Consider the following 23,775-nt stretch of genomic DNA (forward strand, 5'->3'; position numbering starts at 1 on the left):
TGAAAGAATAGTGTTGTAGGAAAATAAGTGGAGAAAAGGGGCTGAATAACTTGGTTTACGTGGAAAGCCAGTAAAACTCCAAGACAAGGAGTTTGCACCATCTACGTAGGCCACCAGCGCCTGCTTGAATAGCAACGGTGCCCTGCCTTGGGCTCCCTCTCACGTGGGTCTTGGAAGCCAGGGCAAGTAAGTAGACATGGCGAGCCTCCATGCTCCAGATGGGAATTCAGCCAGAAAAGAAGAGAACGAAAAAAGACCACACGGGGGAAACCAGTCTTTCCAGGAACAGGTCCATTTTTTATTTTTCAGGTCCACTTATATATTTTTTGTTATACATAGGGATGAATACAGAGTCATGCAGTGTCAGCAGACCTGACCCTTATCAAAATCAGGTGCTTTATACAAATGTATACAAAGGTCTTAGGGACTTTACATCATCTTCTGGCCATGAGGCCTGCTAACATTTTATGACCCTTTCTTTCTGATAACGGTCAGTCAACCAGAAAACCTATTTTTCCCAGGGGTGAATTTTCTTAAACCAGGCGCCACCCTCTGAAGGCACCAGATAAAGTTGCATTCCTATAGGGTGAAGTTGCAGTGGGTTACAATTAAGAAAGGAATTTACTTAGCCTAAGGTTTAACAAGATTAATATCAAAGGTTAATACTTATTTCTCCTATATGCTAGTTATATTCATTAATGTGTATAAGGGCAGGGAATATGGAGACTTAGCTGCAAACATTGGCCCAATAAATGAAAAACCCTTCACCAATATAATTCCTAGTCATCCCACTATACTAATAATTTCTAACTTCTCAAAAGAATCTGTTTTTAGAAAGTTTAAAACATCTCTTGCCTCTCACGGTTGGGAGGCTGTGAACAATCACATGTGGCCAAATGAACCTGTTCAGGTAGCCTAGAGAACCTTCAGAGGATTTTGAAAGTTGAAACACCCTTGTCACCCCCAGGAATTTTTATTAACTGGAGCTTTAAGTTAACTCCTTCTCTGAGAGAGGTGGTGGGGAACAGCCACCCCCCCCCCCCAATAAAGTCAGAGGTGTAGGTGAGAGCATAAAGCAGTAAAGTAGGCAGACTCTGGTTTGGGGGATAGATGCTCAGGAACAGGGGGTCTCCTGAGGCTTGGTCCTGCCTTTGCATATGCCGAGCCTCCTTCCTCATGACCTTTGCCATGGGCAGAGTTCCTCAGGCTGGCTCCTGGCACAGAAATACAATAATGAATTTTAAAATTTATATGGAAACACAAAAGAGCCTCAGTAGCCAAAGCAATTCTGTGAAAGAAAAATGGAGCTGGAGGAATCAGGCTTCCTGACTTCAGACTATATTACAAAGCTATAATCATCAAAATAGTATCGTACTTGCACAAAGACAGACACGGATTGATGGAACAGGATAGAAAGCCCAGAAATAAACCCATGCATCTATGGTCAATTAACCTACCACAAAGGAGGCAAGAACATACAATGGAGTAAAGACAGTCTCTTCAATAAGTGGTGCTGGGAAAACTGAACAGATATATGTAAAAGAATGAAATTAGAATATTTTCTAATACCATATACAAAAGTAAACTCAAAATCGATTAAAGACCTAAGTATATGGCTTGACACTATAAAACCCCTAGAAGAAAACATAGGCAGAACACTGACATAAATAACAGCAATATACATTTGGATCTGTCTCCTGGAGCAATAAAAATAAAGATAAAAATTAACAAATGGAACTTAAACATTTTTGCACAGCAAAAATAACCATGAACAAAATGAACGACAACACACAGAATGGGAGAAAATATTTTCAAATGGTGCAATTGATCCAAAATATAAAAAAAGCTCATACAGCTAAGCATCAAAAAAGAAAAAAAAAATCCAAAAATGAGCAAAAGATCTAAATAGCATATGAAAAGATTCTCAATACTGATAATCACCAGAGAAATGCAAATCAAAATGAGATGTCACCTCATACCTGTCAGAATGGCTATCATCAAAAAGACAGGAAATAATTTTTGGAGAGGATGTAGAGAAAAGAGAATCCTTATACACTGTTGGTAGGGATGTCAATTGGTGAAGCCACCATGGAAAACAGTATGGATGTTTCTCAAAAAACTGAAAATAGACCCACCATTTGATTCAGCAGTTCCATTCCTGGTGTACATCTGAAGAAAGTGAAAACTAACTTGAAAAGATACATGCATCCCAACGTTCACAGCAGCATTATTTACAGCAGCCCAGATATGGAAGCAACTTAAGTGTCCAACAACAAATGAGTGGATAAAGAAATGTGGTGTGGTGTGTGTGTGTGTGTGTGTGTGTGTGTACTACTCAGCCTAAAAAGGAATGAAATTTTGTCATTTACAATAACATGGATGAACACCTAGGGTATTATTTTTAGTTAAATATAAGACAAATACTGTGATACCTCATTATAGTTTTGATTTGCATTTCTCGAATAATTAGTGATGTTGAACATCTTTTCATGTGCCTATTGGCCACCTATATGTCTCCTTTGAAAACATTTTTATTCAAATCTTGTGCCCATTTTTTGATTGGATTATTGTTGAATTCTTTTTTTTATATTGAATTCTATGAACTGTTTATATATTGGATAATATGTCTCTATTGATTGTATCATTTACAAATAGTTTCTATCACTCAATAGGCTGTCTTTCCATTTTGTTGATGGTTTCCATTGCTGTGCAAAATCTTTTAGGTTTAATTAAGTCCAATTTGTTTATTTTTTGCTTTTATCCCCTTAACCTTAGACAGGTCTCTTCAAGAAGTAGTGCTGAATAAACTGGCCATTCTTTTACTACATGTGAAAGAATGGAATTAGAACATTTTCTCATACTATTTTTCTCATAGAAAAATAAACTCAAAATGGATTAAAGACATAAATATGACTGGAAACCATAAAACTCCTAAAGGAAAACATAGCTAGAGGAAAACAGTTAGAACACTCTTCAACTTAAATCATAACAATATTTTTTTGGATCTGTCTCCTATGTCAAGAAAGGAAGACTTCTTATAATTCAGGGTCTCTTCCTCACTGTTTGTGTGGCCACAGGACTTCAACTGTCCACTCACTTCAGGACTGGCCAAACATTTCCTGTCCCTGTTGTCAAAGTTATTGGAGAATATAATTAACAATAAACTCTCCCTCAAACCCAGAAATCCTCCTCACAGAAGTAGTAAAGAAAAAAGACACTTTTATTATTGAATGAGCATTCAACTAGAATATGCTTTCATCATGGGCAATCTGCTAAGAGATTGAAAAGGCAGAAAGGAACTTCATCCTTGTATATAACCAACAGGACACTATAATCACACATGTTTCCAAGATAAACAATTACAAGTCTTCAAGTAAGGGTTATTTGTCACACTGAATTCATCCTGACTTGTAACAGTTAATTGGTATATTTAGCTAGAGGAAAACAAACCTTTCTTGTCCTTATGATAGGAGGTAGTTTGGCAAATTGAAGCAAGACATGCATTGAAGTTAGGTTCCTCCCCTCGTACAGAAGCTGGATATAGGAATACAACCTCCCTTGATGTTTATATTTTACAGATATGGTTCTCTTGTCCTTGTGAAAAACACAGCTGGAAATAAAGCTGAAAAAAGTCCATTTAGTTTTAAAAAGTATTCATAAACATTTTAAAGGAAGGAGAAAATGCTTGCAATTACCAGTTTTATAAAATAAATGCTATAAAAAAAAATTGGGATAGGTCTCTTCCCTTCTTTTCAATAGGGAGAATTAAGCTTCTTATATTTTATTTATTTGCCTTAAATGTATGCCAGGTTATTATTTTTTACCATAAAATATCATTTCTCCATAACACATAAATAAATAGGAAAGGAGGTTGATAAAAAGTCCAGAGTTCCTGAGGAGGAGAAAGAGGTCTGGGGCTCTCAAAGTGGAGATAGGGGTCTAGGGTTCTCAAGGAGGAGGAAAGGACAAACTTCCCCCCCCCCAAATATTCCTTAGTTTTAGTCATATAAAATGCTTTCTTTCTTTAAGCCCAGAACTTACACAACAAACAATTCAGTCTAAACTCTATACTAAGGGTTATATAACAACAATGTATATATAATCAAAATCAAGCAAAAACAATACCCAGTTGTGGATGTGACTGGTGATAGAAGCAAGGTCCAATGCTGTAAAGAGCAATATTACACAGGAACCTGGAATGTTACGTCCATTAATCAAGGCAAATTGGAAGTGGTCAAACAGCAGATGGCAAGAGTGAACGTCGACATTCTAGGAATCAACGAAAATGGACTGGGATGGGTGAATTTAACTCAGATGACCATTATATCTACTACTGAGGGCAGGAATCCCTTAGAAGAAATGGAGTAGACATCATGGTCAACAAGAATCCGAAATGCAGTACTTGGATGCAATCTCAAAAACAACAGAATGATCTCTGTTCATTTCCAAGGCAAACCATTCAGTATCACAGAAATCCAAGTCTATGCCCCAACCAGTAACTCTGAAGAAGCTGAACGGTTCTATGAAGACCAACAAGGTCTTTTAGAACTAATACCCCAAAACAGATGTCCTTTTCATTATAGGGGACTGGAATGCAAAAGTAGGAAGTCAAGAAACACCTGGGGTAACAGGAAAATTTGGCCTTGGAATACGGAATGAAGCAGGGCAAAGGCTAATAAAGTTTTGCCAAGAGAACGCACTGGTCATAGCAAATACCCTCTTCCAACAACACAAGAGAAGACTCTACACATTGACATTACCAGATAGTCAACACCGAAATCAGATTGATTATATTCTTTGCAGCCAAAGATGGAGAAGCTCTATACAGTTAGCAAAAACAAGACCAGGAGCTGACTGTGGCTTAGATCATGAACTCCTTATTACCAAATTCAGACTCAAATTGAAGAAAGTAAGGAAAATCACTAGACCATTCAGGTATGACCTAAATCATATCCCTTACTGTGCACTGGAAGTGAGAAATAGATTTAAGGGCTAGATCTGATAGAATGCCTGATGAACTATGGACAGAGGTTCATGACATTGTACAGGAGACAGGGACCAAGACCATCCCCCCCCAAAAAAAAGAAATGCAAAAAAGCAAAATGGCTATCTGAGGAGGCCTTACAAATAGCTGTGAAAAGAAGAGAAGCGGAAAACAAAGGAGAAAAGGAAAGATATAATCTGAATGCAGTGTTCCAAAGAATAGCAAGGAGAGATAAGAAAGCCTTCCTCAGTGATCAATGTAAAGAAATAGAGGAAAACAACAGAATGGGAAAGACTAGAGATCACTTCAAGAAAATTAGAGATACCAAGGGAAAATTTCCTGCAAGGATGGGCTCGATAAAGGACAGAAATGGTATGGACCTAACAGAAGCAGAAGATATTAAGAAGAAGTGGCAAGAATACACAGAAGAACTGTACAAAAAAGATCTTCACAACACAAATAATCATGATGGTGTGATCACTCACCATCGTGACATACATCCTGGAATGTGAAGTCAAGTGGGCCTTAGAAAGCATCACTATGAACAAAGCTAGTGGAGGTGATGGAATTCCAGTTGAGCTATTTCAAATCCTGAAAGATGATGCTGTGAAAGTGCTGCACTCAATATGCCAGCAAATTTGGAGAACTCAGCAGTGGTCACAGGACTGGAAAAGGTCAGTTTTCTTTCCAATCCCAAAGAAAGGCAATGCCAAAGAATGCTCAAACTACCACACAATTGCACTCATCTCACATGCTAGTAAAGTAATGCTCAAAATTCTCCAAGCCAGGCTTCAGCAATACGTGAACCGTGAACTTCCAGATGTTCAAGCTGGTTTTAGAAAAGGCAGAGGAACCAGAGATTAAATTGCTAACATCTGCTGGATCATTGAAAAAGCAAGAAAGTTCCAGAAAGACATCTATTTTTGCTTTATTGACTATGCCAAAGCCTTTGACTGTGTGGATCACAATAAACTGTGGAAAATTCTAAAAGAGATGGGAATACCATACCACCTGGAAAAAGTATTGGATTTTCAGCTTTAGCATCAGTCCTGGGATTTCTTTGGAAGGACTGATGCAAAAGCTGAAACTCCAATACTTTGGCCACCTCATGCGAAGAGTTGACTCATTGGAAAAGACTCTGATGCTGGGAGGGATTGTGGGCAGGAGGAGAAGGGGACGACCGAGGATGAGATGGCTGGATGGCATCACTGACTCGATGGACATGAGTTTGAGTGAACTCCAGGAGTTGGTGATGGACAGGGAGGCTTGGCATGCTGCAATTCATGGGGTCGCAAAGAGTCAGACACAACTGAGTGACTGAACTGAACTGAACTGAACAACCATGTATCCTGCTTGAAGACGATTTCTCCTTCCTGAAAACCTTCTCGCTTATCCTGTTATCTTAAAATGTAAATTATGGGAGTGGGTCTAGTAAGATCTTTACAACCTCCAGACATTCTTTTGATTTACTATAATAACTAATCAAAAAGTATATAACTCCCTTGCTAACACTAGTGAGGGGGGCACTCTCTGTCCCTCTTCTGATGTCTATGTCAGAAGTTTTCTCTGTCCCTTTTCATACTTTAATAAAACTCTGTTGCACAAAAGCTCTTGAGTGATCAAGCCTGGTCCCTGGTCCCGATGCTAAATCTTCTACAGAGATCAAGAATCTGACACCATTCACTGTAAGCTGTCAATACTTTGGCCACCTGATGTGAAGAACTGACTGATTGGAAAAGACCCCGATGCTGGGAAGATTGAAGGCAGGAGGAGAAGGGGACAACAGAGGCTGAAATGGTTGGATGGCATCACCGACACAATGGGAAATGTCTGGATAGTATCCAAAAGAGAAATGGTTCTGAAAAATTAGCTTTTCTAAGTTTTATATTAGTGACTGCTTATTCATGTCTTAAAAATCATATTTTAGTTTTAAGTCTATTTATTTCTCAAGCTAAAAATTAAAAATTAGGCTTAACATTGATAAAGGAAGGATGGCCACTTTGATGTTTATCAAACTCACCCAAATAGCCAGTTGTCACCTATTAAAGGAAAATGTCCCTCTAGCTTTTGTTTGATGGGTTGAAAACTGACTCCTGTACACACAGGGCAGGGGAATACCAGAAAAAGAAGCACACTACTCCAGATTGGTAGGTGGCAATTTTAGAAAGCAAGGGAATTTACTTAAGGCATCTTGGGCTGCAACAAGATGAGTAGTTTTTCTCACCCACCTCACCCACATATCTGACTCTTTGCAACCCCATGGACTATACAGTCCATGGAATTTTCCAGGCCAGAATACTGGAGTGGGTAGCTTCCCTTCTCCAAGAGATCATCCCAATCCAGGAATTGAACCCAGGTCTCCCTCATTGCAGGCAGATTCTTTACCAGCTGAGCCACAAGGGAAGCCCAAGAATACTGGAGTGCATAGTCTATCCTTTCTCCAATGGATCTTCCTGACCCAGGAATTGAACCAGAGTCTCCTGCATTGCAGGTGGATTCTTTACCAACTGAGCTATCAGAGAAGCCCCCCTCATCCACCTACCAGAATCCTAAAGTTTATGTAGAGGTCTTAACTGGGCTCAGTCACTTACACAGTCCAGATGGTCTCAACATTACATCACTATCTCAAGGCTGTGTTCTTGGGCAGCTTCTAACATGGGTAACACAAACAGAGGGCACATTCCAAGGACTGGAACAGGATTGAGCAGCCTTTGATTACCCAGGTTCAGATTTTGGGTCAATGGGCAGTCACATCCTCTAAAAGACTTTCCCCAACACTGATAAACCATGTAAGATCTGCCTCTACATACGCTATCCTGGAAGTTTTGAAATCTGTCTTTACATGTCTTGCTTTATTTTTTAAAAATTGTACTTATTCTACATTTTTCAATCATCCAAAACAGGATCCTTTGATGAGTTGAAAGAATCCCTATTGAGAAAGACTAAAAACTTAGTGTTCTGTCCTTCAGACCATTTCTCTCCCAACAGATGTATCAGTTTAGTTGGAAATATTTGATTAAACTTATTTCAGTGGGAGTTAAGAGGAAATCCTAAAATGGGATTGTATCAGGATTATATCAATGTATCATAACATGCCCAGCCCTACTGTGCTTGGATTGGACACTCTGGACTGGGTGGAAAATATCATTTTCTGTCATCTCTTTATTTTCCCCTTTTAAAACGGGGCGTGGGGGAAAGAATGCTGATGGTATACTTCTATCATCAAATATAAAAGTAGTTTCAATTAAGCCTGCTTTCAATTACTGTCAGAAAGAAAAATTTTAAGACTCAAACGAACATTTTGGCAGCTATCCTCTAACATTTAATTGGTATATATTTATGGATCCTAGAGAGTAGGTAATTTCACTCAGATACTTGGAAATATGTTTTGAAACCTGTTCTTCTTAGACTGTTTCACAACTTGACATTTTGCAACCCAGGGGTATGATATTAAGAATTTTTAATGATTGGACTGGATGTTTGAAATGCTAAAATGTTCATGTAATACTACATATCCCCAAACTTTGAGGTTTTGATTGACACATAGTCCAGGATTTGAGTAGCTTCATAGTTACATTTTGAAGAAATATTGGCCCTGCTTATAGACACAGCCTTGCCTTATCTTGTACCATATTTGAGTTGGCCCTCTACTCAGGCATGCATTCCAATTAGAGCATTTTATTTTCATAATATTTCATTCCAAACTTCAATACATCAACTATTTGCCAAAGAAAATTCATATGACATAAACTGTCCGATAAGATAATCCAGAATTAAGTTTCATGGAAATGTGCCTAAGAGAAAATCAGTCTGTTAGTTTCTAGGCACTTTAACTTTTAACTTTGAATCAAGTTGTGTGACCAACAAGCTACAATCTTGAACTATGCAATTTTGATGGTTTATAGAATTTTTATTTGACTTTTGATTAGTAGTTATTTCAGTTTCCATTGAGATATACCATATATATAATCCAGCTGTCACCAGTTCCTATAGAGCATATTCTAAGTTGATATAAATTTCACGTTTGATTGGCTTCACCAGCACAGCAACAGGCTCTCCAACCCCTTCAAGTGTCACAGCCCCTTACCACACCAGGTATATCTCTGAGTCCAGAAAAGATGTCTTATCTAAGTTCTACTTCAACAGTAGCTGTGATGCTGCACTAGGAGCTATCACTTATCAGAACTGGCCTCAGGATGTCTTAGCCTTTCCATCTCCTCCACCAAACACAATATTTCTTGTGGTCTGTGTCATCAAGACCTCTATCATACCCCTTCTTCTGTTCCATGTTAGGATGCCAAACCTAATGAGTAGTCTATAATAGTATCAGAGAGAGAACATGAGCCTCCTTTTTATATCTTTGTTATGTTTGAGGAATTTCAAAGCAGTATTGTTTGAATCACAACAAATTACATAAATAGCTATTTTAGTTTATTTACAAGCCTCTATATCCTTATGACCCAAACATATATTAAGGGGAACAGGAATATTATTATTAGTGCTTTTCTGCTTCAGTCACCATGACAATAGTGATGGCTGGCTATTTTCAGAGTCATGCCTAGATCTTCTGTAGCACTTTCCTACATACCCAACAGAAACACTATTCCTGCTTCTCCTCTGGATATGACACTATGGTCTCAAAGCTTCCCTACAGGGTGATGTGCAATGCAGGGAGGCGGAGGAGCTGACGGCTCTCTCCTCAAGCACTTGTCCTGAAACTTCAAAGTACTAATGCTTGTTCCCATAGTCAAGTGAAGTCATTTATGAACACATCTCATGTTTTTGATGCTAATTCATCTCCGTATCAAGTCCTCCAAATCATCTCAAGAATGAGACAGTGTCTGTAATAAAAGCATTTTCCTTCTCTCTATTGGTCTTCCTGGTTGACGTTCCTATACCAAAAGAAATCTCTTTCCAACCACGCAAAAACTAAAGCATCCAAGCAGAACACCACATGCAAATCAACACCAATAAGGTTACAGGCCCATGGGCTCCAGAAACAGTAATTCATTTTTAGCTCAGTCCTAAATCCAGTCTCTGGCCAGAAAACATAAATTGAAAAGTAATGAATAAAAAAGCTGGAATCTGGTGTCTGCAGCTCTGTTCTTCCCAGATTCTGTCTACATCAACTGGGTTTGTCTTTCTGATCTTCCATTTGCTGTACTCACATGCTTATTTGCAGAACCAAACACTTTAATTTATTCTTTCTGGTTTAACGTGTCTCAGACAAGGCTTTCATTCAGCTTAAAGGCCCCTTTTCCTGGACTATCCCTCAGAGGCCACATGCTATCATTGCTGTGCCTATCCAGCCTTGGAAGTTTAGAGAGCAAACATGTAATGGCAGTGGCAGGCACACAGTAGGCAGCACAGTGACAAACACATATGTAGCAGAACAGTGACAGGCACATAGTAGGTGCCTGATGAATGTCTGCTGATGATTCTGAGGTCAGTACCAATAATAAATTATTTTATTACAGAATTGCACTGTTCTCTAGCTGTTTCTCATTGATTTCTGTCACACTCTATTTTTTGAGTCACATTCCCCAAGGCTTTGGCTGAGCTACAACCTGGTTGTAAGTTGGACATCTCTGGAAAATGTGCTAAATTTTTTTAGGATAATAGTTCTTTTGGCGGGGGAATAAAGGAAGACATTTGTTGTGTTAATGGTATTGTCCGAAAATGAATACAGTTCTGCCAATAGAAATCTAAGTCAGATAGCTCAAAATGCCACACTCACTGTGTACTAAAGCCTGAGAAAGCATTACGCACAGCCAAAGGCTTTCCTGCTGCCGCTGCTCCTGCTGCTGCTAAGTCGCTTCAGCCGTGTCCGACTCTGTGTGACCCCATAGATGGCAGCCCACCAGGCTCCCTCGTCCCTAGGATTCTCCCGGCAAGAATACTGGAGTGGGTTGCCATTTCCTTCTCCAATGCATGAAAGTGAAAGTGAAATTGAAGGCGCTCAGTCATGACCAACCCTCAGCGACCCCATGGACTGCAGCCTACAAGGCTCCTCCGCCCATGGGATTTTCCAGGCAAGAGTACTGGAGTGGGGTGCAAGGCTTTCCTAGATCCAGCTAAATACATTAACCAAAAAGCAACCTACTTGGAAGGATTGTACACATGTGAATTAGATCTGTTCTAGTTATAATCAAACATATTGGAAGTAAATCTGTTGGTGTCCTCAAAGATAAATGACACTCCTAAGCACTGTTTCTTTGAAAAAATATCACTTATTTCAGAGTTATCAAAACTGCTTTGCCAAGAATATGCCTTATATTTTGAATTCCAGTTGAAGAACCCACTAAGCATCAATGTAGCCCTTATAAGTACCTACATCACTTGCAGACATAAAAAATGACTACATTAATGCCAAGGTATTAACAAGCTCTACTATTTACAAGACAGTGGCAACTGACCACTTCCCCTATTTAAGCTTAGACATTGGATACCCTTTGGGAATCCCCATGCCCCCACAAAATTAAAATAGACTTAAATAACTTATGAATGCTATGCAATGTCAGCATGTGCTACATCTCTATTTAACTGTTAACTCTTCAAGGGCAAAGACTGACTGTACTCCTCCTGAATTATATTTTCCCAGGTTATCTTTGAGTTGACTTGTCAAATTCCATAAATCAGGAGTTCTTAAACTGAAGTTTTTGCACAGAATTCAGGGAAGGTAAGTATTCCGATATGGAAAATGCTGACGTTTTTATTTTCATAAACCTCTACTGAAATTTAGCATTTCCTTCAATTATGAAGGTGGGAAACAGCACAGAATAGTATTAATAGTATCTATACCTTTGTAGGAGCTTCCCAGGTAGCTCAAATGGTAAAGAATCTGCTTGTGATGTGGGAGACCTGGGTTCTATCACTCGGTTGGGAACATCTCCTGGAGGAGAGCATGGCAACCCACTCCAATATTCTTGCCTGGAGAATTTCATGGACAGAGGAGCCTGATGGGCTACACTTCATGGAGTCACAAAGAGTAGGACATGACTGAGTCCTTTCACTTTCACTTTACCTTGGTAGGGCTATCCAGGAGGCAGTAGTAGTAGTAAAGAACCTGCCTGCCAATGCGGGAGACATAAGAAAAGGAGGTTAGATCCCTGGGTCAGGAAGATCCCCTGGGGGAGGGGATGGTAAACCCACTCCAGTATTCTTGCCTGGAGAATCCAATACAAATCAGGGGGTATTTTACATCATTTTGCAATAATTTCTAATATTTACATTTCCTTCATACCAAACTATTTGAAATTAAGTGAATGACTGGAGCAGCCACCAAATTACACAGGATTAGAGTTGTCCATTTACAGATGATAGCATAACCTAACTGCTAAATTGTGGGCAACGCCGTGCCTGGTGACCACTCAAGCAAGTAACAATCAAGTTGTATGTTTATATTAGTAATTCAGATATCTATCTTCTTTTCAGTACTCTATGTTTACATCTTTTTTTTAACCACAAATAAGATCTTTTATTTGTCATCATTAAAAGGCTGAATTTTAAACAGAATCTTGGACCAGTGGCTTATATCCATCACCACATTTAAATTTAGCACCTTTCTCATCCCCAGTAGCTTTTCTAAAACTATTGCCTTCACCATATAGCTCCATGAATTTTCCCAATTGAAACTTAGGCTTATTCAGCATTTTTACTTTTCTAACAAAGACATTATGGAGTGGATAAATAGATTAGTGAGTCTTTTCTATGTCTTTTCCAATACTGTTTGGAATCAATTTATTGACTACCTCTTTCAAGTCATTTGTCTGCCCCTGTCAGGTCACAATTTCCATCATCTTCCTGTGGATCTAGCAGACCTGCTGGTGCTGGACATAAGCAGTCTTCAGGATATGATTGCTGCATTTTTCAGTGAAACCCACACAGAACAGACGAAGCAAGTAAACATCCATAGTCTTAACATCAACATGAACTTCAATCATGATCTGCTAGTTTTAGATCATGGACCACATTTTATCAAGGGAGTGCCACCAAATCAATGAACATGAATCTGAGCAAACTCCAGGAGATGGTGAAGGACAGAGAAGTCTGACATGTTGCAGTCCATGGGATCGCAAAGAGTTGGACTCGACTTAGTGAGTGAACAAGATACACACCATGAAGTCTTCCCTAGAGGAAGAACTCTTTGCCCAGAGAGGAACCAGTTAGTCACCCTGAAGAGTCAGGAAACAAGAGAGTCCTCAAGAAAAAGAGGAAATTATCTTCCAGGGAGGAGCCACTCAGCAGTGGACCTGAAGAGGCTACTGCTAGCAAGAGCAGAGCTCTAAGAAAAAGAAAATGTGCTGAAAGCTATCTTAGAAAGCTTTATTAGAATAAATTTACGCCTAATGAGGCATAACTTGGAGAGACAGTTCCCAACCCATCCTTTAGTGCTCAATAAAAAAATCAAAAAGATCCATTCCATGGAAATTAGTAAGGCAGTTTTTGCCCTGAACAATCTCAGTAACTAGCCTGGATTTTCTAAATGCAACTTCGTCATTCTGCAGAACAGGAAGGCTCACTTCAAAAACATGACCCTTGAGGCCATCAGATACTGTTTGGGTTCCTTGAGTTCTCATGACTGGTGTTTTCATATAAGAAATATGTATTTCAGATAAGAAATACTGGGAAAACACTAGTGCCTTCACATAATACCAATCATTCTTAGAAAATCAGTCAACCACTTTCTTCTTGGGTCCCTTTTTGCCAACTTTCACAAGATGCTTGTTCTTGCCAATTACCATGGTGATGCTCAAAAAGCCCAAAGAGACAGTTTATATTTATTAATATAAGGAATTAAGTTACTCAAAGTATACCTTAGCCCTCAACATTCTTTTACCTAAACTAAGCAACAATAATTTGTACAATTGTGTCATTAAAACAATTAAATTTTACTTTTGTCTTGTTTTGTTCATTAATGGATTATAAAGAGGTATATATCTTCAGTTCAGTTCAGTTCAGTCGCTCAGTCACGTCCAACTCTTGGCAACCCCATGAATTGCAGAGCGCAAGGCCTCCCTGTCCATCACCAACTCCCAAAGTTCACTCAGACTCACATCCATCGAGTCGGTGATGCCATCCAGCCATCTCATCTTCTGTCGTCCCCTTCTCCTCCTGCCCCCAATCCCTCCCAGCATCAAAGTCTTTTCCAGTGAGTCAACTCTTCGCATGAGGTGGCCAAAGTACTGGAATTTCAGCTTTAGCATCAGTCCTTCCAAAGAACACCCAGGACCGATCTCCTTTAGAATGGATTGGTTGGATCTCCTTGCAGTCCAAGGGACTCTCAAGAGTCTTCTCCAACACCACAGTTTAAAAGCATCAATTCTTCAACACAGCTTTCTTCACAGTCCAACTCTCACATCCATACATGACTACTTAAAAAACCATAGCCTTGACTAGATGGACCTTTGTTGGCAAAGGAATGTCTCTACTTTTTAATATTCTGTCTAGGTTGGTCATAACTTTCCTTCCAAGGAGTAAGCGTCTTTTAATTTCATGACTGCAATCACCATCTGCAGTGATTTTGGAGGCCCAAAACTTTATGTCTGACACTGTTTCCACTGTTTCCCCATCTATTTCCCATGAAGTGATGGGACCAGATGCCATGATCTTCATTTTCTGAATGTTGAGCTTTAAGCCAACTTTTTCACTCTCCACTTTCACTTTCATCAAGAGGCTTTTTAGTTCCTCTTCACTTTCTGCCATAAGGGTGATGTCATCTGCATACCTGAGGTTATTGATATTTCTCCCAGCAATCTTGATTCCAGCTTGTGCTTCTTCCAGCACAGCATTTCTCATAATGTATGCTGCATATAAGTTAAATAAGCACAGTGACAATATACAGCCTTGATGTACTCCTTTTCCTATTTGGAACCAGGATATCTTAGTAAATCATAAAATTTTTAAGCATCTTCTTAACTCTTTGGTATGCTATAATATTTCAATGAATATATGTTCCAAAGAATAGAAAATAATGGATGTGAAAGCAAATTTAGATCTCTCATGTCAGTGATGATTCAGGATCCTTGATTAATTAACGTTTTTCTTTTTCCTTCAATCTTCTATTTGATTAATTTGTCCACAAAAAAGAAAGACTTGTAGTCATGTGTTAGTATGATGCCATGAAGGCTGCACTGTATGGCTACTGTAAAAATGTGGGAGAATTGCTCTTTGCACCTATTAACCTTTCACAAAAGTGGATAGAGTGGCAAATGGGGAAAATAGAAAAGTACAGTTGAACCAAATATTTAACTTGTAGACAAAAGAAACATTTTCTCAAAGAACTGAGTCCAGCAAAATCAATTGTGGGGTATAGATGGAGTTTTATCATCATTTGAATTGGATACACATTTAAGGGTCCTTTATTCAGGGATTCATTTCAAAGTTTCTGTACTACATATCTAGAATTTTCCCAGTAAGAATTATCATTTATTCAAGCTGAGTCTTTGAACTGAACTGAATCTAATACTCTAGGAAAGTCACACTGAGTAAGATTCAATTGTTGAGCAATCAGGTGAAACAGAAATTTTGTGTATGAAACCATTGATTATTTACTGTCAGGCTAGAGAGAAAGGACTTTGCCCTAAGTGGAAGATTTGGTCACACCATATAGGCATGATGGTTCTATATAATTATTACCTTAACAATAGACTCTGCCATAAATAAACAAAAAGACAATTTATCTGAGGCACTAAGATTTATCCCAGTAGAACATTGTGATTATGCAGTTTCTCCATGACAAAATTACTTTCATGAACTCATAAATCTATTATATACCATTTCCTATAATATTGCTTTCCCATAAATTCCTTTATCAGGTAAGACCTCACCTAGACACTTAATATAAACTGTGATGACAGCATCTGGGTTACTAAGAAGTTTTAATAAGTCTTTGAAGATTATAGGAAATAAGTAGAATACATAACAGTGTTTTTAGTTCTAGACTTTCTATTTTACCGAGTAGAAATAACAATTATACCACAGGGTGATAGATTTTTGAAAAATGTTCACAATGAGAAAAAATTTTATTTTACTAAATTTTGTATTTAGTTTCATTTACCATAACACTAGAATTTAAATTACAACAATTTTACTCATTTGGCTTAATTTCCCATTTAAGAGATGATGCAAATTTGAAAATCATACATGCAGCATAGAATTCAAATGTCATGTGTATGTTTTTGTTTGTTTGCTTTCTCTCCAAAACCCTTGGCAATTAGTAAACAATGGGTGAATTATGTAGTTTAAAGATAGAGCTCACCAAATTGCCTAATAGGCTATAAGAAGATGTAAGAGAAAGTGTGGAGTCCAGATAACTTTACATTTTGGGTCTGAAAAAACTGGATGTCCAATAATGAAAATTCAAGAAGGAGATTTAGAAGTAGAGTTAATGATTCAGTTTTTGATACCTCAAATTTAGATGACTATTAGATATCTAAGTAGAGACAGTAAGAAGGAATTTGGTGGTAACAGTCAAAAGAAGGGTTAATCCTTAGGATACATGTTGGAAGTCACAGCACATAGAAACAAAACTTAAAGCCTTATTCAATGGATAGGGTCTCTTAGAGAATGAATGGTTAGACAGAAGAGAATAGGTTTCAGGCCTAAGAGAGAGATCACTTTAAAACTTAGAAACTGTAAAGGTGAGGAGATTCCAGCAAGACACTGGGAGGAGTGGTCATTGTGTTCCAAAAAATTTCTGGAGAATATGGTGTGAAGAAATGTTTAAGGAGAGAAGATGAAACTGGAAGTTTCAAATGCCACGTTGACTTTGACAACAGGGATATCACCAGTAACCTTGATAAGAATGGTTTCAGTGGAGTAATGGAAAATAGAGCCTGACTGCAATGGTTTGATACAGCCTAGAAAACAAGGAACTGGGGAGAGTGACTATGCACAACTCTATCTAGAAGTGCTAATACAAAGGTAAATAGAAAGGAGAAGCCTGTGGGAAGAAGATAAAGTTTCAGGATCTGTACTTATAATAGTTGCTTTAAAATGGGTGATATGTCCATTGTGATGGAAATGAAGCACAGTGAGAAATACTGATGATTTAATGAGTGGGATGATAGTTGGAGTATTAAATTTTTAAGTAGGTGATGAGGGATAGAATCCAGTACACAAATAGAGTGACTTTGGATTGGAGGTGGGAAAGGGAGGCTGGGTGCAGAGCACATTGTTTGTAATGTAAGAAAAGGAAGTATATACAGTGTAGTATATATACAGTTCACTTACAGGAAGATGTAGAGGTTCTTTTCTGATTAGTTTAATTATTTTGTTCATTTAATAAGATAGGTTATCATCTGAGAATAGAGATGCAGGAGGGATCAAAGATTGAAAGAGAGTAGACAAGCTCTGAAATGTATCCTCAAAGAACAGGGATGTAAATTGTTTACGAAAATGTCATAGAACTATTGAACAGCACTGGGGGCTCACTTGAATTCTGTGATTTAGAACCCAAAGCGAGATAAGTTATTTTGGTTGTTATTTTCTCCAGTTATACTGTTCTGATGCATATCTCAAGTAGGTAGAGAGTTTGATTTAACAAGTTTTGGAGTTTTGTCAAAAGGAAAAGAGAAATTTAAAAAATAATTACAGAAAAATGCAAAACAGTAATTATAAAAGTGAATCATGAAATCTTATTAGGTATAAGAAAAGAAATGAGGATGTAACATGGGTGACAGTGAAAGGCTAAAGAGAATAAACTGGAGTAATGAGTAGTCAAAATTTAGGCGCTAGAAAGCAATAAGACAGAAAGATATGGTTAGTTGCCTAAGACAGGGATACTTCAAGTTGAGATTTTAGACGGGTTGTAGTTATTGCAAGAGGAACTAAAGAGCCTCTTGGTGAGGGTGAAAAAGGAAAGTGAAAGAGCCAGCTTAAAACTAAATATTAAAAAATCTAAGATCATAGCATCCGGCCCCATTACCTCATGGCAACTAGAAGGGAAAAGGTGGATATAGTGACAGATTTCCTCTTCTTAGGCTCTAAAATCACTGCAGATGGTGACTGCAGCCATGAAATCAGAAGACGATTGCTTCTTGGCAGGAAAGCTATGACAAATCCAGACAATGTGATGAAAAGCAGAGATATCACTCTGCCGACAAAGGCTACATAGCCAAGGCTATGTGGTCTTCCCTGGAGAAGGAAATGTCAACCCACTCCAGTACTCTTGCCTGGAAAATCCCACGGACAGAGGAGCCTGGTTGGCTGCAGTGCATGGGGTTGCTAAGAGTTGGACACAACTGAAGCGACCTAGCAGCAGCAGCAGCAGCAGCATGGTCTTCCCAGTGGTCATGTACAGTAGTGATAGCTGAACCGTAAAGAAGGCTGAGCACCAGGTGCATGCAGAACACCAGCTGAGAGCAGACAGGAGTACCTGACCAGTGGAAAAAAAATATATAGAACCAGGCAAAGCTCCGTAGGACGAAGGAACTAGGGGGAAAACAGGAGAGTTAGAAAGGCAGGACCTGCCCTTGGTTGGTGGGGGAACTGAAACAGGAGTCTGATCCCCACAGTGGGGCAACTGTCTGAATCAGAGGAGAAACATTTAAGACTGAAAATGAAACAGTTGATCTGTGGCAGCCTAAATGGAATGAGAATCAGACAGTCCTTGCCGCAGCCATACATACCCTGGACAGCAATGCTGGTCTCCTGGAAGGCACAGTGGCTGGGAGCTGAAGTTTAGGGATTTTGGAGCATTCCCAGGGTGAGGGCTGCTGTTCGCTATGGAGAGAAAGACTGAGGGGATGTGAGGAAGGAGATCATGGTGGGAAATGCTGGTGGATGAAAGTTAGGCCATCATGGAAGTAAGATGATACTGCTGAGTCACATGCAGGGGGTGGAGCCATCACCATAGCCTCTCTCTCTCCACACTCCAGCATCAGCAGCTGAACAGTAGAGAGTCTGGCCTATCAAATGCCTGACATATTAAACTACAGAGTAGGATCACACCCAGGGTGCTCCTCTCAGTAACTGATGCAAGGAACTACAGAGTAGGACCCTACCCAGGGTGCCGCTTCAAGTGCCTGATGCACTGATCTACAGAGTAGGACCCCAGCCAGGGGGGGGCCTCTATATGCCTGATATGAGGAACAACAGAGAAGGACCCCAGGCAAGGGAGCCCTCTAAGTGCCTGAATGGGCGGAGGTATGGAGAAAGACTGGCCAAAGAGGCCTTCTGATCACCAGCTACAAGAGGCGTGAAAAAAGACTCTGATAGGGCCATAACTCCTGCAGCAGAAACAGTCCAAGCCCCCGCACACTTGGCACTGCCAGGGTCCCCGCAAGCCAAGCAGCTGTGCCACCTGCATGCTGAACTCTCACTGGGGCAGAGCTGCCACAGGCAAAAAAAGTCGTGTCTGTGTGCACAGGATTGCTTCAGTCCTATCCAACTCTGTGACTCTGTAGACTGTGGCCTGCCAGGCTTCTCTGTCAGAGAGGGGATTCTCCAGGGAAGAATATTGGATCCTACTGGACAATACTGGATGCCATACCCTTCTAGGGCACTATATCTCCTGCTGCCCTAGCCGCCAACCCCCTGAGTACCTCATGCTGTTAGAACCCCTGTAACCCAAGCAGCTGCACCACCTCCACACCTGGCCCTCACAGCGGCAAACCCAAGCCCTCCAGGGCAGCCTCAGGAGCTAAACCCCAGTGGACGACCCACATGTAGAGGTGGAAATAAAACTACAGTTGAAACCCAGGGGCAGTGTGGCTAAGGAGGAAGACCCAAAACCTTACCACCAGCTGTACAAGCTGCAGATTAAATCCACACTATCAACTAAGCAGACTGTGTTGATGGAAGATATGAAAGACCATTGAGAGCTCCCACAAAAGAAAACACACTGACTCTGATAGCTGTGGATATTGGAGGCAAGAACACAAAGGAGTAGGACCAGATTAGAATCTGAGCTGCCCTCACAGCAGGTCCAGAGATCAGCACAGTGTTGGAGGGCATCCTAGGGAGGTGAGGTGGACTGTGACTACCAGCGAGGGAAGGGACGCTGACAACAGTGACTCAAGAAAACCATTTCTTATTCTTTTTTACTTTTTATGTAGATTCTTTTGTATATTTTTTTCTTTTCTCTTTCCTCTTTCCTTTTCTTCCCCCTCTTTTGTAGTTGTCGATTTTATTGGCGCTAAGAAATCCAATTAAGCTTTTGAGCTTTATTCCCCGCCTCAGTCACATTTATTATTGTTGTTATAAACGTCTGCCTCTACATTGGGCTTTTGCAGTTCTGTGGAAGTTTCCTCTTTTTTTTTCTTTTCTCTTTTTTTAATTTTAATTTTTTAACCTATTATTATTTTTTTCTACATTTATTCCTTTGTTTGCCTTTCCTACTATTCTTTTCCTCTTGAAGCTAATCTTTAATATAGATAAATCTTCATCTACCTCTACTTAACTTTGCATATCTATTCATTCTTTCTTTTCTTTCCTTTCCTCTCAACATATTTGTTAGTTTTGTTTTCATTGCTTTATTCCCCCACTTGGCACCTTTCTTTAGTGTTGTTTTCCAGTCTGTGCTGAAGTTAGTTTTGTTCTTTACTAGTAAATATAATTTTTGATTTCCTTTTTTCACCAGGTCAGTCTATGGCACTTTATTTTTGTTGGACTGTTTTCACTTTGTTCATGGGTGTATATGTACATGTGTATACTCCAATATTTTAATTATTAGTGCCCGATTTTGTAACTGCCATTTGTCGGGGGTTCATCTTTGTTTTCTTGTTTTTGGATATTTGTTTTAATCTAACTTAATGCCAAAAACAACCACTTGTGGAATCTTTGTTCCTGACAAAAGATCAAGCCCTGAGCCTTTGAAATAGGAGCACTGACTCCAAAACCATAGACTACCAGAGAACTAACCCTAGAGAGTATCAAATAGTGAGAACTCACATAAAGGAAACCACTTGAAGACCATGCATTACCCAATCACCAGTAGCACCCTCATCTAAACAATAAACAAAACAAAAATACACACCCAATCATCAGCAGACAGGATTACCATCTCACTCAGCCTTGGCCATCAGAGGAAAAACAAATAAACAAATCTAACCCCATAGGAAGCTTACACAAACCACTGGAGGGAAGAAACCAAAAGGAAGAAAGAATTCAACCTTCTTCAAGGTAAGAATTCAACTCTCCTTGAAGCCTGGGAAAGGAGACCTCAAACACAAGAACTTAAAAAAAATAATAATGAAAAATCAGACAAATACAGCACAAATAAAAGAACAAACTAGAAACACAGAAGTCCAAATAAATGAAGAGGAAATAGGCAAACTACCTGAAAAACAATTCAGAATAATAATAGTAAACATGATCAAAAACCTTGAAAACAAAATGGAGAAAATGCAATAATCAATTAACAAAGGCCTAGAAAAATTAAATAAACACACAGAGACAAACAACACAATTACTGAAATTAAAAATACTCTAAAGGTATCAATAGCAGAATATTTGAAGCAGAAGAACCAATCAGTGAGCTGGAAGATAAAACGCTGGAAATAACTTCTGAAGAGCAGATTGAAGTATAAAGAATGAAAAGAGCTAAGGACAGTCTCAGAGACCTCTGGGACAATATCAAATGCACAAACATTCAAATTATGGGGGGGTCCCAGAAGAAGAAGAGAAAAAGAAAGTGTATGAGAAAATGTTTGGAGATTATAGTTGAAAATTTCCCCAACATGGAAAAGGAAATTGTCAATCAAGTCCAAGAGGTACAAAGAGTCCCATACAAGATAAACCCAAGGAGAAACATGCCAAGACACATATAATCAAACTAACAAAGACCAAACACAAAAAAGAAATATTAAAATCAGTAAGGTATAAGCAACAAGTAACATACATGGGAAACCCCATATGCTTAACAGCTGATCTTTCAACAGAAACTGCAGGCCAGAAGGAAATGGCAGGATATATTTAAAGTTCTAAAAGGGAAAAATCTGCAACAAAGATTACTGTACCCAGCAAGGATCTCATTCAAAACTGATGGAAAAATAAAAAGCTTTTTAGACAATCAAATAGCAATGAAGAGAAGAGAAGCAAAGAGCAAAGGAGAAAAGGAAAGATATAAGCATTTGAACGCAGAGTTCCAAAGAATAACAAGGAGAGATAAGAAAGCCTTCCTCAGTGATCAATGTAAAGGAATAGAGGAAAAGAACAGAATGGGAAAGACAAGAGATCTCTTCAAGAAAATTAGAGATACCAAGGGAACATTTCATGCAGAGATGGGCTTGATAAAGGACAGAAATAGTATGGACCTAACAGAAGCAGAAGATGTTAAGAAGAGGTGGCAAGAATACACAGAAGAACTGTACAAAAAAGATCTTCATGACCCAGATAATCATGATGGTGTGATCACTCACCTAGAGCCAGACATCCTGGAATGTGAAGTGGCCTTAGAAAGCATCACTACGAACAAAGCTAGTGGAGGTGATGGAATTCCAGTTGAGCTATTTCAAATCCTGAAAGATGATGCTGTGAAAGTGCTGCACTCAATATGCCAGCAAATCTGGAAAACTCAGCAGTGGCCACAGGACTGGTAAAGGTCAGTTTTCATTCCAATCCCAAAGAAAGGCAATGCCAAAGAATGCTCAAACTACTGCACAGTTGCACTCATCTCACACGCTAGTAAAGTAATGCTCAAAATTCTCCAAGCCAGGCTTCAGCAATACATGAACCATGAACTCCCTGATGTTCAAGCTAGTTTTAGGAAAGGCAGAGGAACCAGAGATCAAATTGCCAACATCCACTGGATCATGGAAAAAGCAAGAGAGTTCCAGAAACACATCTATTTCTGCTTTATTGACTATGCCAAAGCCTTTGACTGTGTGGATCACAATAAACAGTGGAAAATTTTGAAAGAGGTGGGAATACAGGCCACCTGACCTGCCTCTTGAGAAACCGACATGCAGGTCAGAAAGCAGCAGTTAGAACTGGACATGGAACAACAGACTGGTTCCAAATAGGAAAAGGAGTATGTCAAGGCTGTATATTATCACCCTGCGTATTTAACTTATATGCAGTGTACATCATGGGAAACGCTGGGCTGGATGAAGCACAAGCTGGAATTGAGATTGCTGGGTGAAATATCAATAACCTTAGATATGCAGATGACACCACCCTTATGGCAGAAAGTGAAGAAGAACTACAAAGTCTTTTGATAAAAGTGAAAGAGGAGAGTGGAAAAGTTGGCTTAAAGCTCAACATTCAGAAAATGAAGATCATGGCATCTGGTCCCACCACTTCATGGGAAATAGATGGGGAAACAGTGGAAACAGTGTCAGACTTTATTTTGGGGGGCTCCAAAATCACTGCAGATGGTGATTGCAGCCATGAAATTAAAAGACGCTTACTCCTTGGAAGGAAAGTTATGACCAACCTAGACAGCATATTGAAAAGCAGAGACTTACTTTGCCAGCAAAGGTCCATCTAGTCAAGGCTATGGTTTTTTCAGTGGTCATGTATGAATGTGAAAGTTGGACTGTGAAGAAAGCTGAGTGCCGAAGAATTGATGCTTTTAACTGTGGTGTTGGAGAAGACTCTTGAGAGTCCCTTGGACTGCAAGGAGATCCAACCAGTCCATTCTAAAGGAGATCAGTCCTGGGATTTCTTTGGAATAACAGATGCTAAAGCTGAAACTCCATTACTTTCGCCACCTCATGCGAAGAGTTGACTCTTTGGAAAAGACTGATGCTGGGAACGATTGGGGGCAGGAGGATAAGGGGATGACAGAGGATGAGATGGTAAATGGCATCACCGACTTGATGGACAAGAGTTTGGGTGAACTCTGG

At 39.4% G+C, this 23,775-nt stretch overlaps 1 pseudogene; it reads right to left on the reverse strand.

Annotated features, from left to right (window-relative positions):
• Positions 1–12,489: 12,489 nt before the first annotated feature.
• Positions 12,490–13,728, reverse strand: LOC138080440 (small ribosomal subunit protein eS1-like; annotated as a pseudogene).
• Positions 13,729–23,775: the final 10,047 nt, after the last annotated feature.

This window comes from Capricornis sumatraensis, chromosome 5, assembly GCF_032405125.1.
Source record: "Capricornis sumatraensis isolate serow.1 chromosome 5, serow.2, whole genome shotgun sequence".
Lineage (NCBI taxonomy): Eukaryota > Metazoa > Chordata > Mammalia > Artiodactyla > Bovidae > Capricornis > Capricornis sumatraensis.